Source organism: Oreochromis aureus, linkage group 17, assembly GCF_013358895.1.
Source record: "Oreochromis aureus strain Israel breed Guangdong linkage group 17, ZZ_aureus, whole genome shotgun sequence".
Lineage (NCBI taxonomy): Eukaryota > Metazoa > Chordata > Actinopteri > Cichliformes > Cichlidae > Oreochromis > Oreochromis aureus.
In genome coordinates, this window is record NC_052958.1 from 3,195,666 (window position 1) to 3,212,062 (window position 16,397).

Sequence of the window (16,397 nt, forward strand, 5' to 3'; positions counted from 1 at the left end):
ACAAAAAAGCCTTTAAACTGCAGGCAGATGCTGCTTTGTTTATGGGTGTCAGGCATATTTATGTGTTTTTGCGATGCACTCGCACAGCCCTCTTCACCACTGTCTACTGTCTGACTCACTTACTGAGAGGACAGACGCACGCTCCACTTGACTGTCGCGTCTCTCACCCTCTCTGTTTTTCACATAATGATATTATCCTATATCCTAGCATGTGATTGGCCACAATATGGAGGGATTGGAGCATAGCTGAGCCACTGTGTGAGAGCTGAGCAGCAAAAGGAAATTAAGTGAGGAGCCGGCTCTCGCTCAATGGGAGTCGACTCTTCTGATTCACTACAAAGCACTCTCTAAGCTCGGCTCTTAGAGCTGATGCTTTTGCACATGACACATTATCGAATGTTACGTTGTGTGTCCAGTGTTGGGAAGGTTACTTTTAAAATGTATTCCACTACAGAATACTGAATACATGCCCCAAAATGTATTCTGTAACGTATTCCGTTACGTTACTCAATGAGAGTAACGTATTCTGAATACTTTGGAATACTTAATATATTATCATGCTGTTTACAACTACATGAATGTCCTATTGCTGTGATTTATTACTGTTACTGAAGGTCCGCGGCTCAAACGTAGTAAAGGGACCTCTGGCTAATACGTCGGGTTCGTGTCGGGCTGGTAGCCGAAAACTAGCTTTACTTTGTTGTCTGGGTCAACTTTGCTTGCGGGAGACAGAGAGAGGCGTTGAAAGGCTTCTCCAATGGAACTTATTTTTTCCGGAGGAAAACACGAACACGGTGTACAGATGAGTCTTAATAGCTTACTTACAGCTGGGCTCGTCAGGCACTCTTCTTGGCTGCTGTGGTTATTATTATATTTACATGCTTCCAGCTCCCGTTTTTGCTCCGTGACAGCTCGGACTTTTCCTTTCTCTCCCTCCCTCGCTCACAGACACATAACGGGTATGGTAGTCCATTCTCCCTGCAGCACGGACTACACTGCCCATCAGGCTACATGCTTTAGAGCTATGCCTGTAGCATTCTGCCTTTTAGCTTAGCACAACAACAACAACAAAAAAGCGCTCTCTCACCAAGGAAACACGCAGAGAGAGAGCGCGTCACCCTGTAACCATGGCAACCGTAACGCTGCCGCCTGGAACAACAGAACATAGCTGTCAAACAAACCCAAACAATCCTGACCCGCGACAATATGAAACAGGGAAGTACCGCAGTGTAATCCATTTATTTCAACAAAGTAACTGTATTCTGAATACCACCTTTTTAAACGGTAACTGTAACGGAATACAGTTACTCATATTTTGTATTCTGAATACGTAACGGCGGTACATGTATTCCGTTACTCCCCAACACTGTGTGTGTCATGGATACTGTTGACTCCAAATCTCCCGACCACTATGTCGATCTGAGACCGAGACAGCGAGACCAAGACAAGACCGAGACCATGTAAAAGTGGTCTCGAGACATCCAACTCTAGCTTTCAGGCCTCTATTCTGAGGAACCAGCTGCAGTTTATAAACTAAGAATTTGCCATATTCAACATATTCAAATTAAGAAAGCAAAGCAAATAAAAGAAAATTAAGAAAAGTAAAGAAGATAATGTTAAACATAAAGCTAATAAATTAACTCCAGTTGCCTAAGTGATATTTTTATGTAAACCTTTTTCTTCTGTTCTTACTGAAGCCCGATGTCCTCAGATTCAACCAAACATCTGTGTTTGCTCATGGCAGAAATGTTGATCCTGATCAAAGAAAGCAAATAACGGGATGAGGCCTGAAGTTACTGCAGAGTTCACCTTTGACCTGGTATCCATCACAAACCTGGAACAGCAGGAACTGGTGAAGGAGGCAGCCAAGAATGCCAACACATTCCACATCTGGCTGGGACTGTGCTACAGCTGTGCTCTTGATCTGGGGTTCTGGGTCAATGACCGGCTTTGTCTGCTATGAGAACTGGGCCAGTGAGACAGAGACTGGACAGTTTGACATGTCTGTGGAAGCAAGGAGGAGAAGACGAGCGGTTCAAGCAATGGAGAAAGAAAAACATGTGCCAATCACAACCTAAAAATACTGTTAAAAGTACAGTTTCTCTGTTTTCAGGCTAGAAGCAAGCAACATATAATGTTTATTCTTCTTTCGGAGTTTATTTCTTTGTATTCTGTTACATATTTGTTACAAAATAGGAATCTGTTCTAGCTCAAAAATTCTTTACTTGTTATATAACGTAAGGTGATGGCTTTGTAGTGTATACAGCATTTATAAGCTTATAATATCTAATATGTAAATAACTGTCTCAAACCTCCAAATATGAAATTATCTAAATTTAAGGACTTATGTAAAATGCTTCTTTTTTTTTCTGACCCTGTTTAACAACGTTGTCAGATTTTCCTGGGAACTGGGAACACTGGTATAACTGATAATGAAATTTGAGACAAAAATATTAAACATTAAACAAATATTTTTATCACAGGTGTCAGTAAGAAATTTGTATTGTTCAGGATGTTTTTTTAAGTAATTAGGAGAACACTAGATGGCGCACATGAGCCAACAATTTCACAGCAATTAAACATGTTCACATTTCACATACAGTACTGTGCAAAAGTGTTGAACCACCCCTCATTTCTTTACATTCTGCTTGGAAAATGGAAAATGGATGCAGTGATGTATTGAAAGATTTACAAATAAAAATGGAAATGCAGCAGGTGAGGCAAAAAAAAAAGAGTTTGTGCAGTTTTATAAGTTTTAAACCAGCACTTTGATTCTTCAGAACTAGACATGATAGTCAAGACAAATTAAAAATTTTGTGTATATTTTTATTCACAGATCATCATTTTTCATTTACTATAATACAATATTTAGTATATTTTTTTCATTTCCCAAAAAATAAATTATTTAGCACAATATAGTGGGCTACATACTGAACTCAGAGGATGGAAACAAAGTATCACACTAGTATTAATCCGATATTATTGGTATCATTACTATACACATCCTGGTTCTTGTGCCAAATCATTGTTTTTTCTGATTTCTTAAAGACGTGACCTTCACTTACTTTGTATCTGCTGTAGTTGTTGTAGCTCTCCTCAAATTTGTTGAGGGCACTTTTGGGATGTTTTGCACAGATTCAACTAAAGACATGAGAACAAATGCCTCCCTCTGTGCTCTTATGAAAGATCACAGAGGGAGGGATTTGTTTTGGAAAAAACTGTATATTTGTCCAACATCTGCAAAGCAGTGGGTGTGATATATTCTGCCTCCAGCTTTCTGTTTGACTTTGCTCTTTTATTTAATCTCTTAGTGTTTCTGTGCAATGAGCAAAACAACAAGAACAGCAGCAGCAGCGATGAAGTTTCATGCTTTTGTTTTCATTCTTCTCTTCGTCTGCACGTACCTGAGTCTGGCACAAGGTAAGTGAAACAGAATGGAGTGGATGCAGATCACAGCTGTGACATTTCCACTTAAGTATTTATTTTTAACAGAATTCACAGGAATGTAACCATGCTGTTCTTTACAGTATCTCGAAACCATTTACTGTAGAAAGTGAATTCCTAAAAATATGCACCCATCTTTTGGTGCGCCGAGTGCTTCTTTTTATGCCTCATCTTGGGTTAACCACAGTTCCAAAGCCACATTCCTTTGTCTTCGTTCCTGAACATCTGTGATACTGTTAGTGAGGGGAAGTGGGAATAACACTGGACAGCACTGACTGGCAGAAGTCCAAAATTTTTTCAAGCAGGATGATTTATGTCTCTATTACTCTTTAACTTTCTCTCCAGGCCCGTATGGCAAGTGCTGCATCAGCTATGTTAACGACATAAAAAAGAAGAGAAACATCGTCAGTTACACTATGCAGGAACCAGACGGTGACTGTGACATCACAGCTGTTTTGTGAGTATAAAGTGTGAGGTCCTTCACTTTTGACCGATTTTGTTTTCCTGCACTGTCAAATTCCATTATAATTAATTAGCACAGACTGATGGAAAAGAAAAGGAAATTCCCATTTAGGACTGATCGACATTTAATGAAGTGTGTGAACTTCTAAAATAAGCTCGAGAACTTTAAGTAATGATACTCACGTATGTAGGTTTAAGATGAAAAAGAAGTCCAAACCTGTGTGTGCCAATCCAGAGGATGATTGGGTCCAGAGGGAGATGAAGAGGCTGGATCCAACAATGCTGCATTAGGTAAAAAGATACATACCATGCTCTCCCAATGTCATACACTCTCAGAGGCTATGTACATTAATCATCCTACACACTGCCTCTTTACAGAACGAGAAAAAGAAGAAGACAGGACAGTGGACATCTTTATCTAGCTGTCCGAGATCGTATATCATCTTTAGTCATGTACACAGTTTACTAATACAGAAATATGCTATATCCTTAATGTTTGAGCCAGTATAAGTAAAATAATTTATGGGAACCATCTATGATACTATTCAACTTTGAAATGTGAGTACAAAGTGTGTGTATGTGAGAAGAATGTATCCTTAACACGCTGTTGTCAGATAAGTTGAGGTTTGTTTGTTTGTTAAATATACAACAGATTTGCTAATTTTTGCATCAGCAATAGAGTTGGACTTTGTGTTTTTCTTTTGCAAATAAAGAGAAGATCCAAACAGAACTTTTGGTTTGTATAAATGTTTATAATTAATGAGAATGGCCAGACTCCTTCAAGCTCATAGGAAAGCAAAAGCAACTAAACACAGACTCACTAAAACTTGCCGATAGAAAATTAAAAACACTGCAACGGCCTCCACAGTCGCCGGGTCTCAGTCTGGTTGAGCATCATTGAGATGTGCTTGGAAGGGAATTTGTACAACCAAGAATTGCAAAAGAGCATCTCTAAACACACCACATATGGAACTGTAAAGCAGATGGCCTGTAGCGTGGATCCATCCATGTGCATCCATCGTGCCTTGTTGTATCTGCAGTTCTGGCTGGTGGGGGAGTGTAATGCTGTGGGGCACGGTTATTATAGCTAAAACTAAACTAAAAATTAAAACTAGATGTCAAAAAACATTTTAGTGAAGTAAAAACTAAAATAAAATCTAGAAACTATTGTGTGACCTTGGAAAACCAACTGAAATAAAATAAAAATATGGAGGAAATATCTTTAGTTTCAGTGTTTGTCTGATGAGGCATTGATGAATGTATTTATTGAGACTCTTAATGCCAACAAGAGTGTAACTACTTTCAAAAAGTTTTTAATCAGCTCTTTGCTTTCATTGTACGCACAACAGTCTGTGCAGCCATATTCACATATGTTTGTCATAAGGTAGATATCTGTGCGGTGATTTGCATATTTTGTTTTTTCAGTGTGCCAGTTTGATGGTTTTAGCGTTGCTCTATTAGAGAACACTGTCAATCTGTTTCCCTAACCCACCACTGGGTCACTGACTAAGTAGCCTGACACAAGCAAGGATGTGTTATACCAGGCAGGTGTGATCATTAAGACGGCCTGCACACAGGAGACGTCGATTTATTTTCCTGGAGAGCCCGGCAGCGGATCCAGGGGAATTCGAGTCGGGCTAGGCAGCAGCATTTTTTTTTCTCTAAAACCATAATACTGAATATCTGTGCAGGTTCTCAGTCATCCATCGTGGTCTAAGGAGCTTGGAATGAAAAGCGTCTGGACTTCTTTAAATTTCTTGAAGACGTTGAAGAACAGAACTGGAAGTTTAGATGTCACCGGGAATAACTGACATGTTTTAACCTTGCATGTGTTGTTTTGCATCTTTGCAGTGACTGCATATTTTTTAGAATGTATATTTTGTTGACGTGTGCCAAAGAGACTCCGCCCATTTCTAATCACTAACTGGACACACCTGGGAGGGCACGGAGGCGAATAAGAGGGCGTGGCAGAGCATGAGAGGGGGAGAGAGAAATGGAGTGGTAGCCCAGTGGCAGGCGGTTGTCGCAAGGAGCGGCACGGAAGCCGGAAGAGGCAGTCTAGGAGGAGAGAAGACGGAGGACATCCGCGCGACTGGGGGACAAGCGGAGAAGTAACGCCAAACGCCGGGCGGGAGACGAGATACTTGATACGAGCTTGAGCCTATGACAGCGGCGGGCGAAGTTCGGTGTTGGGTAAGATTCCCTGCGAAAGTCTAAATTAAGCTGTAGTGTTTTTCTTAAAAATGCCACCAGAATTTAGAGCTCAGCTTGAAGTTGACGTTCGGACCACTTAGTACTGGTCAATTTAATGTTGTAGATTTTCTGTAATAAGTTTGCTGTAATCTGCTTGATTTTTGTTTTGTTTTTTGTTTTGTTTTTTAAAAAACCCAAAAAACAACAAAATACTATGAGCCTCTATATTTGTGTCATGATCATTAAGAGATTGAATCACATTTATGGTGCCTGCTCACTGAGAATCCCATCAGTGTGGCTGACTTTAAATGTTGCTCCCAGTATCAGAAATTATTTAGTCTTTAATGCTGAAATCATGAAAATTTAGCCCCCACATTACTCACTGTGTTCAGTTAAGGTTACATATATGTAGCGCTGGAGTAAACCAAACATCTTCACAAGTCTTCTCTTTCAAAGTATAAAACAATAACTTACCATAGTGGACTTCCTCTGTTTTATGTGACTGATTTGAAACAGCTGTTGTCCTGAATATTTGTAAGTACATAAAACAAACAAACAAACAAAAACCCCCAGAGACACGTTAGAGCAAACTGAAGTGACGCCCAAATTTCAGAAAATACATTAAAGACTTTGGATCCTGCTGATACTAAACTAAAGTTCATTTATCATATATTAAAGCAGAGGTTCCGAAAGTGTGGGGCCCGCCCCCGGGGGGGGGGGGGGGGCACAGCCATTGCAGGGGGGGCGCGGTATGAAAAGGGGGGGAAGAAAAGAAAAAGAGCGCTTGGACACTGTGGACAGGTTTTTTTTGACGAGGCTCCCACACAAACGCAAAGCAGGAGATGAAGCATCGCCAAATATGTTTCCAAACCAACTTCCTTCCAAGCCAAAGACTAGAAAATATGGTGAAGCATATCTTCCCTTTGGCTTCACCTGCACAAGTGCCAAGGTAGCTCTCCCCTGCAAAATTAGTTTCCCTGCGTCGGGAGCAGCGCTGGGCTCTCCAAATCACGGACAAACAGGATCCCACATTCTTGATTTTAGTTCACAAACACTTCTTGTAATGACTAACTACTCCTGACATTTTGGACATGTTAGCTCTTTATACAGTAAAGTTACAGTGGGATACAAATAATATCAGGCTGATCCTGCCGTAATTTGTTCCCCCGGTTCAAATCACGGACAAACAGTATCTCACAGCTGTTTTTGTTTTTGAACCCATTTTGCACAGAGAGGCATTTTTTGAAAAATGTATTGATAGCAATGTTGAATATTATTACACACGAAAAAAAAAAAAACCAACTACACGTAAAATAATTACACCGTGACGCCTCTGCCTTTCTAAACGGAGGGACAGTAACTGCGTGTGTATGTAAGCGTGTAAAACCTGCAGATAGTCAGATTAACAGTATTTTGTCTCTATCTGCCATTCTGCAATTAATCTCATGTAAACAATAACGTGGCGCACAGCGTGACGTGAAAAGAGGCACATACCTTTGACGTTGCGTGACGAACTCTGTAATCCTCGTCCACACGTAAACGCAAAAAAGGAGTTTTAAATAATCTCCGTTTTCGGTGAATCGCAACGCCGTTTACGTGTTGACGAAAAGCCCAAACGCATAGAAACAGCTGAGTTTTCAAAAATACCCGTGTAGGTGTGGACGTAGCGTAAAAGAGTTAGTAGTATATTTTATTACTACCTGTAATTTATTGCCGTTTACTTGTATTTGCTTAGTTGTTTACTAAATGTTTGAGGTGTGAAATAAACCGCAATGGAGTTTGTAAACAAAATATGGGGGTGTGTGTTTGGAGGATGTGTTTGGGCGGGGGCGGGGGGGCCGCGAACATTTTTCTTGTAAAAAAGGGGGGCCTGGCAAAAAAAGTTTGGGAACCACAGGATTAAAGTGAGGCAGGTAAAAGTTAATTTCTTTCAAAGACCTTGTTTCTCGGGCACAGATCAGTGAAGAAGATAAGCAGGGAGATAAACTATAAAAGCCTACATATGGATGTAGTTTGTAGGTGTAGTTTAACATGTTTCTTTACAAAAAGGCTCCTAGTTGGGTTACATGAAACCTCTTTCTTGTAATTATTTTATTTTAGATAAACTGCACAGATTTTTCATTCTTTCAGAGGTGATGGGTGCCAAATGACTGTCTTCACATCATGTGGAAACAAACTGTTTAACTCAGGCGTGTCCAAAGTCCGGCCCGCGGTCCAGTTTTAATTGGCCCGCAAGTAATTTTATAAATAGAATAGAAAATGGCCCGCACTTCAACTTTTGCTTGAGTGTATTGCACTTAGTTTTAACATCAGGGGGAGCTACTGTTGATCAAGGCAGTTGCTCCACCAAAAAGGACAATCACAGAAGAAATTTACCCCAAGTTACCAAACGTGGCAGAACCAAAGAAGCGAAAGGTAGAAAGTGAGTGCAGAAAATTTCAGACACGGTGGGAGAGTGAATATTTCAAAGAATTAAAGGGGAAGTGTGTCTGTTTGATCTGCACTGAAACTGGCAGTTATGAAAGAGTATAATGTACGACGTCATTATGAAACCAAACATCAGGCCTATGCATCCTACACTGGTGCTGAGCGAGCAGAAATTAAAGCAGAGGGTAGCTCTCCTGCGGGGTCAGCAACAGTATTTTGGTTTTTTTTTTTTTGTTTTGTTTTTTCGTGCTCAAATTGTCCAGGAAAGGGCTCCAATAGCAGCTATGAGGTCCCCCAACTCATCGCAAGACATGGCGAGCCTTTTTCAGATGGAGACCTCATAAAACACGGCCTCGTTAAAGTCACCGAAATAATGTGCCCGAAAAAAGTGCAGGACTTCAACAACGTCAGCATGTCCAGAAATACAGTTGTGCCACGCACTGAAGACTGTCAGCCAACATTAAACTGCAACTGTCTGATAAAGCTGTGCTTTTGATTTTTACTCCATCGCATGCAATCCGAGCACTGATGCCACAGACGCCGCACAGCTGCTAATTTTTTGCGGGGAGTGGACGAGAGCACGAGCGCTTTAGGTGAGTAAAAAATATATTCCACAGTATCCGTGTGTTAATAAGCATGCATGTGCAGGTACACATGCCTCAAATATCAATAATGCGCATCAATTCTGTCACTACCCTGCTTTTGCGCACCACTTTCTTATATGCGTTTTTCTTGTTAACACACAGAGTACACACCGCTGTGCACAGCGCTCGCACACGCAAAGTCAGCTGATCTCATCTGATGCAGATCTGCTCCTTGATCAAGTGACATTTGTCCGGATTTTTGCCACGAGTGGCGTAAAATCAGCACCGCGGCTGGATGGCCCGACTTACATACCCAGCACAGCTGATACTCACCAGAATAATTTAATAAAATTATATGCACTCCTGTTATTAAGTCCAGTTCAGTCTGTTACTGTTGATAATCATTTCAAACGAACGTTAATAGATCTTTTGCTAAGTCTAAGAACTTAAATAACAAACTTGAAATGTACCCGTCCTATTTTCCCCTTTATTGTTTTTTTTCTCTGTGCTGTAAATCTTCTAAGAAGAAATCTGCTGCTGTTCTGAGAATGAGCTACCAAAGCTTTTTCTGAATAAATCAATAAAGATCCATTTATGGAAAGCTGTGATGAAGGCAATTTTGTCTTTAATTATATTCAACAATATAACACATTTGACCACTTTTAAGTGATTTTTAATACAGTAAAGTTAAGGTTATATACCTAATTTCTAGTAAGTGGCCCAGCCCCTCCTATATTTTTATGTATGTGGCCCTCAGCGAAAAAAGTTTGGACACCCCTGGTTTAACTGAAGGGTCAAAATTCAAACTTTTATGGAAACAAAGATTTTGAAGAAACAAGGCGGTAGTGTGCACACATTTACAGAATTAGCATCATGTTGCCTCATAACAGGCACAAGATTGCCTGTGTCAGACTGTTGTAGGCTCGAGAAATTCAAAAGTGCAGATTGTAGCTGTCGCAGTGAAATGTGTTTATTTGTTCTCCCTTTGTGATTAAAATGTTCAAGACTGGGTATTTAATTTAATCCCTACGTTCTATTGTTGCCACCTACTGGTGGACTTCAGTATTGTGCTTTGGGCACGCATGCAGCCTGAGACTGAAGACTCAAGCCAGAAAACAAGCTAGCTAGATAAGGAGGAAAAATGGACAATATGGACTGCAGTTGGTAGTGAATGTTTGGCATAAACGTATGTTATGTATTTTAGTTTGTGTAAATTTTATTTGGGTTTTAATTTTATTTTGCTGACACTGTTTTGGGTTTTTGGTGTGTGTGTGTGTGTGTGTGTGTGTGTGTGTGTGTGTGTGTGTGTGTGTGTGTGTGTGTGTGTGTGTGTGTGTGTGTGTGTGTGTGTGTGTGTGTGTGTGTGTGTGTGTGTGTGTGTGTGTGTGTGTGTTTTTTTTTTTTTTTCATTGCGCATTTCACTGTAGTTTTCAACAGTGCTTGCTGGTGATGAGGAGATTAAAATACTAGTTAAACATCAGTTGGAGCATGGCACTTTATTCTACATCAAAAATAATTCCGGAGCAGTTACACAGGTGATGGAGACACTGACCTGGAGAAAGACCCAGATCTTACTTTTGGTGTAAAATGATATGTTATACCCACTAATACACAAACACTTGAATGTTTCATAAACTGTTTACCTTGAAGTGTGTGATTTGACTCCATTTGTTCGTGAGAACTCAAGAATGAGTGATTTATTCAATTTCAAGGCTTAATTTTATATTGTAGCAACATTCTTTTGAAACTATAGGACTCTGGAGTCTTGAGACTCAGAATGAAACAGAAGGAGAGTCACATTATCTTCGTGAACATTTTCTGCTGGAAGAACAAGAGTCCAAGTGTCCAGATGAAGAGCGAAAACAGTTTAAGTCTTTGTGTGAAAATAACTTTGTTTCATGAATCCAGTCTTACTGTACACTATAATAACTGACACAGTGGTTTAATGTTCAGGCTGGAATCCCTGAAGGATTTGCACTGATATGAACAAAATGATAATGAAACAATTGAAAACAATCAGTTTCTGTGCTCTTAGCTTTCACCTTCAGTGAATCAGTTGCATTTATGGCATAAGTAATAAGTCATAATTTATTCACTATTCATTTTCTTCACGTTTGTGAAGACCACATATCTCCCGGAAAACAAAGGTGCTTTATTTAAAAGAGCTAAAAGGCAAAGACGAACAAAAAAAAGGCATCGGTGGGCAAGAGACAAAAACAGGGCGTTGTTGGAATGCTGCTATGCAAGTAACCCTGGCGGAAGGGGCTACATGAATAGGATGAGGAACCTATGGGGACCCAACATCCACAATGACGGCGAAACAACTAGTAGCTCAGTGTTCCAGCCTTCAAAAGAAGGGACTGCTCTCACAGCTAGAGATTGACGAGGTACAACATAAATGCTACGGCAAGGAGGAGTCAGGACGCCAGGTCAGGGGGGAGATATCATCACCCCCACCCGAGATTGGGTACATAGCCCCAAGTGCGATAGGAACTGACCTGAAAGATAGGATCATGGCCAAGCTGGAAACCTGGATCCCCCGTAGCCAGTTACCAAGATTGCGTGAAGTACCCTCAGAAGGTTTGCTAGATGATGTTAACGCAGCACTACGGACGATACCTACAACCACGATTACCGACACTAACAAGCTCATCTACAATACGGCAGCAGTGATCAGTGAGATGCTTGGCTACAAGTTGAACAGCCACAAGGGGCAGTACCCTCCATGGAGAAGGAGGCTAGAGGGCAAGATCAAAGTAGCACGGAGGGAGGTTAGCCAACTAACGGAGTTGCAGAAAGGTGCGACAAAGAAGGTGCATAAGAAATACAGCAAGCTTTCCATACCTGAGGCCTTGGAAACTGCCAAGCAAAGACTCACAGCCTTGGCCAGCCGCTTGAGGAGGTACACCAGAGAGAGAGAAGGCAGGAGAATAAACCAGCTGTTCTCCACAGAACCAGCAAAGGTGTACTCTGTGGCAAGGGAACAATAAGAGAACACCACCACCAAGGCTGGAGACGGAGCAATACTGGAAGAGCATATGGGATAATGCTCAGTGGCTAGTGGATCTGAGGGCAGACCATAGCGACCTCCCTGAACAGGGTCCAGTAACCATCACAGTGGCAGATATCCAAGAAAGGGTCTCCAGTATGAAGAGCTGGACAGCACCAGGGCCCGACATGGTTCACGCCTACTGGCTGAAGAAGCTGACTGCACTCCACGAGCGTTTGGCAGCACAAATGAACCAACTGCTAGTTAACGAGAGACACCCAGAATGGCTAACCGAAGGTCGGACGGTCCCCAAGGACCCCAAGAAGGGACCGGTCCCATTCAACTACCGACCAATAACCTGCCTCAGTACTACATGGAAGCTCCTGTCAGGCATCATATCGGCTAAGATGAACAGGCACATGGGTCAATACATGAGCGGGGCACAGAAAGGGATTGGCAAGAATACCAGAGGCGCAAAACACCAGCTACTGGTAGACAGAACGGTCAGCCGAGACTGCAAGACCAGACTGACCAACCTGTGCACAGCCTGGATTGATTACAAGAAGGCCTATGACTCAATGCCCCACAGCTGGATACTGGAATGCCTAGAATTGTACAAGATCAACAGGACCCTAAGAGCCTTCATCAGGAACTCAATGGGGATGTGGCGTACAACACTAGAGGCCAACTCCAAGCCCATAGCACAAGTCACCATCAAGTGCGGGATCTACCAAGGAGATGCTCTGTCCCCACTGCTGTTCTGCATAGGCCTGAACCCCCTCAGTGAGATCATTAACAAGACTGGCTACGGATACCAACTACGGAACGGAGCAGTTGTCAGCCACCTCCTGTAAATGGATGACATCAAGCTGTATGCCAAGAGTGAACGAGACATCGATTCACTGATCCACACCACCAGGATATATAGCAATGACATTGGAATGTCGTTCGGACTGGAGAAGTGTAGTCGGATGGTAACAAAGAGAGGGAAGGTAGTCAGAACTGAGGGGATTGAACTACCAGAAGGCAACATTGCAGACATAGAGGACAGTTACAAGTACCTGGGGATCCCGCAGGCGAATGGGAACCATGAAGAGGCCGCTAGCAAAGCTGCAACCACCAAGTACCTGCAGAGGGTCAGGCAAGTCCTGAGGAGTCAGCTGCACGGTAAGAACAAGATCTGGGCCATCAACACCTACGCCCTGCCCGTGATCAGGTACCCAGCTGGTATAATAAGTTGGCCAAAGGAGGAGCTAGAAGCCACTGACATAAAGACAAGAAAGCTCCTGACCATGCATGGAGGGTTTCACCCTGAGGCTGTACGCTAAGCAGAAGGAAGGAGGCCGGGGACTGGTGAGTGTCAGCACCACAGTCCAGGATGAGATAACGAACATCCAAGAATACATTGGGAAGATGGCCCCAACTGACCGAGTGCTCAGTGAATACCTCAGGCAGCAGAAACCCAAGAAAGAGGAGGGAGACGAGGAACCATCATGGAAGGACAGGCCCCTGCACGGTATGTACCACTGGCAGATAGAGGAGGTGGCTGATATCCAGAAATCCTACCAGTGGCTGGACAAAGCTGGACTGAAAGACAGCACAGAGGCACTAATCATGGCAGCACAGGAACAAGCTCTAAGTACAAGATCCATAGAGGCTGGGGTCTATCACACCAGGCAAGACCCCAGGTGCAGGCTGTGTAAAGATGCCCCAGAGACAATCCAGCACATAACAGCAGGGTGCAAGATGCTAGCAGGCAAGGCATACATGGAACGCCATAACCAAGTGGCCGGCATAGTGTACAGGAACATCTGTGCCGAGTATAACCTGGAAGTCCCGAGGTCAAAATGGGAGATGCCCCCAAGGGTGATGGAGAATGACCGAGCTAAGATCCTGTGGGACTTCCAGATACAGACGGACAAAATGGTGGTGGCTAACCAACCGGACATAGTGGTGGTAGACAAACAGAAGAAGACGGCCGTAGTGATCGATGTAGCGGTTCCCAATGACAGCAATATCAGGAAGAAGGAACACGAGAAGCTGGAGAAATACCAAGGGCTCAGAGAAGAGCTCGAGAGGATGTGGAGGGTGAAGGTAACGGTGGTCCCCGTGGTAATCGGAGCACTAGGTGCGGTGACTCCCAAGCTAGGCGAGTGGCTCCAGCAGATCCCGGGAACAACATCGGAGATCTCTGTCCAGAAGAGCGCAGTCCTGGGAACAGCTAAGATACTGCGCAGGACCCTCAAGCTCCCAGGCCTCTGGTAGAGGACCCGAGCTTGAAGGATAAACCGCCCGCAGGGGCGTGCTGGGTGTTTGTGGTTTTTTTTTTTTTTTTTTTTTTTTTTTGTGTGTGTGTGCGTGTATATGTGTGTATATGTGTGTGTATGCATGCTAACAGTGTTCTTCTGTATACTTAAGACTGTTTCGTTGTGAAGCTGTGAGCTTTGACCTACCTTTTAATAAATGCCAGGCCAGGAGCACCACTCACAGGAACAGGAAACACTTGTGTACATTCAGAGAGATCACTGCAAAAAAAACCCCAAACAGTGTGCCCTGTTTTTTCTTTCCACTTGTAGTTCAGAGTATGGCATCATCCCGTGCCTCAGACCTTGATACTATATCTGTTTTGCAAGACTGCACAAAGAGGTATCCTACAGGATGGTAATACACATACACCTCATAAGGGAAGACGGCCTTTTTGTCCAAATGCAGTTTAAATAAGAATAAGCCAGTTTGTCATGTAATTTCCAATTGCGACCACAGGGAGGCAGTGTGTGAAAGGTTTTCTTCAGTTGCAGACAGTGAATGTCGGTGTTATGTGCATCATTTAATTAAAGACATAACTATTTTATATTTGTGTAGATCACTTGGTGATGATGTCTGAAGACCACCCGAGGGGACGTGGACAGAAAATACCTCCAACAAATCTGCATGTTTGCATGTTGGGTTGTAATGAGCAGTGCAGTTAAACAGCAGGATGAATGATATTGTACTTGCTCTTTTTAAAGAATATTATAAACTATATGAATAATTGAATATATTTTTTTTCTTATATTTGAATCCCAATAACTGACTGAAAAGTCTGTCAGTCCTGCATTTTGTTTTGTTATTTTATGAAGAAATGGATCAATAAAAGTAATTGTCAAATGTGTATAAAGTGTGTTTGTTTTTAAAATCTTTTCCTGCTGTCAGCTGTTTCATTGTTGAGGAAGTCACAAGAAGAACCTACTGATTTCTTAAATATTTTTAAGTGACTTGACTTCATATTTGACCTTGTTGGCAGTTTGCCTGTTGTTAAATGTATACCGGTGGATTATGAAATGTTAGAGAATCTGTAGCATTTGTACCATTGTTTCAGTGTTTCTTATTGTGCTGTCTTACTTCCTTCATCCTGTTTTCCTGATTTAAAACCTGATAACGGGGGATGGTGGGGGAGTTGCATGGTGATAATGAAACTCTTCTAAGTAACATCAAATCATAAATAATCAAACACCTACTCTCTCACACACTTCACACAGATGCTTATATTTGACAGTAATTTAATGTATTTGCTGTGTTTCCAGTGATCCACTGTGGAAACTCTTGGTGAAAAAGTGGGCAGCTGAACTTGCTAAACTTTTTTTACCTGATCATATTTTTGGTTAAACCCATGAGATTTATATTTTTGGATGGTACAGCCACGGGTACTTTTTGTTGGGGAGCTTCAATCAAGTATAAACTCTTCCTATGCTGGCTTTGGAAATCCCGACGCCAATAAACAAGACAAACTCTCAGATAAACCGCTCCATTGCCAAACTTCTCTCACTGTCTCCGCTCTGTGAGATGGTATCAGTTATGTTTTTGGCCTCTGAACACAGGATCGAGGCATCAAGCCTGTGCAGCCTGCAAAGCCTCGTAAAAATGAAGGTTATTTGGCAGTAATAATGGAGCTCAGCCTGGATGGCCTCAGCTCTCAGGAGGCTTCGTAGATGAGCAGGGCTCTCTGCAGTGGCCCGTTCTCCTTCTCTACCCCGAACATCAGCAGAGTGATTTCATCTCGGCCTTCTGTGAAAACAGTTGGTAACCTTCACTGACCAAGATTAAGCTAAATTTATATACAAATATCAATGATGATTGTTTTAATTATACATTCCTCCGCTCTATGATCTGTGACCTGTTTCAGATATCTTTTGACTAAAGTAAGACACGAGATGTAACTTTTATTAGAGAAAACAAATAAAAACTAAACATTTTATGAATTTTGCAGCATAAATGACGATAGCCAGTTTGTGTAATGTAAATGCCAACTGCAACCACCC

The 16,397-nt window shown here is 42.1% G+C and overlaps 1 long non-coding RNA gene across 1 annotated transcript; it reads left to right on the top strand.

Moving 5' to 3' along the window:
• Positions 1 to 5,864: 5,864 nt before the first annotated feature.
• Positions 5,865 to 15,252, top strand: LOC120434043. The gene is made up of 2 exons (XR_005608905.1): positions 5,865 to 6,099; positions 14,962 to 15,252. It is a non-coding gene; the product is annotated as an uncharacterized LOC120434043 (long non-coding RNA).
• Positions 15,253 to 16,397: the final 1,145 nt, after the last annotated feature.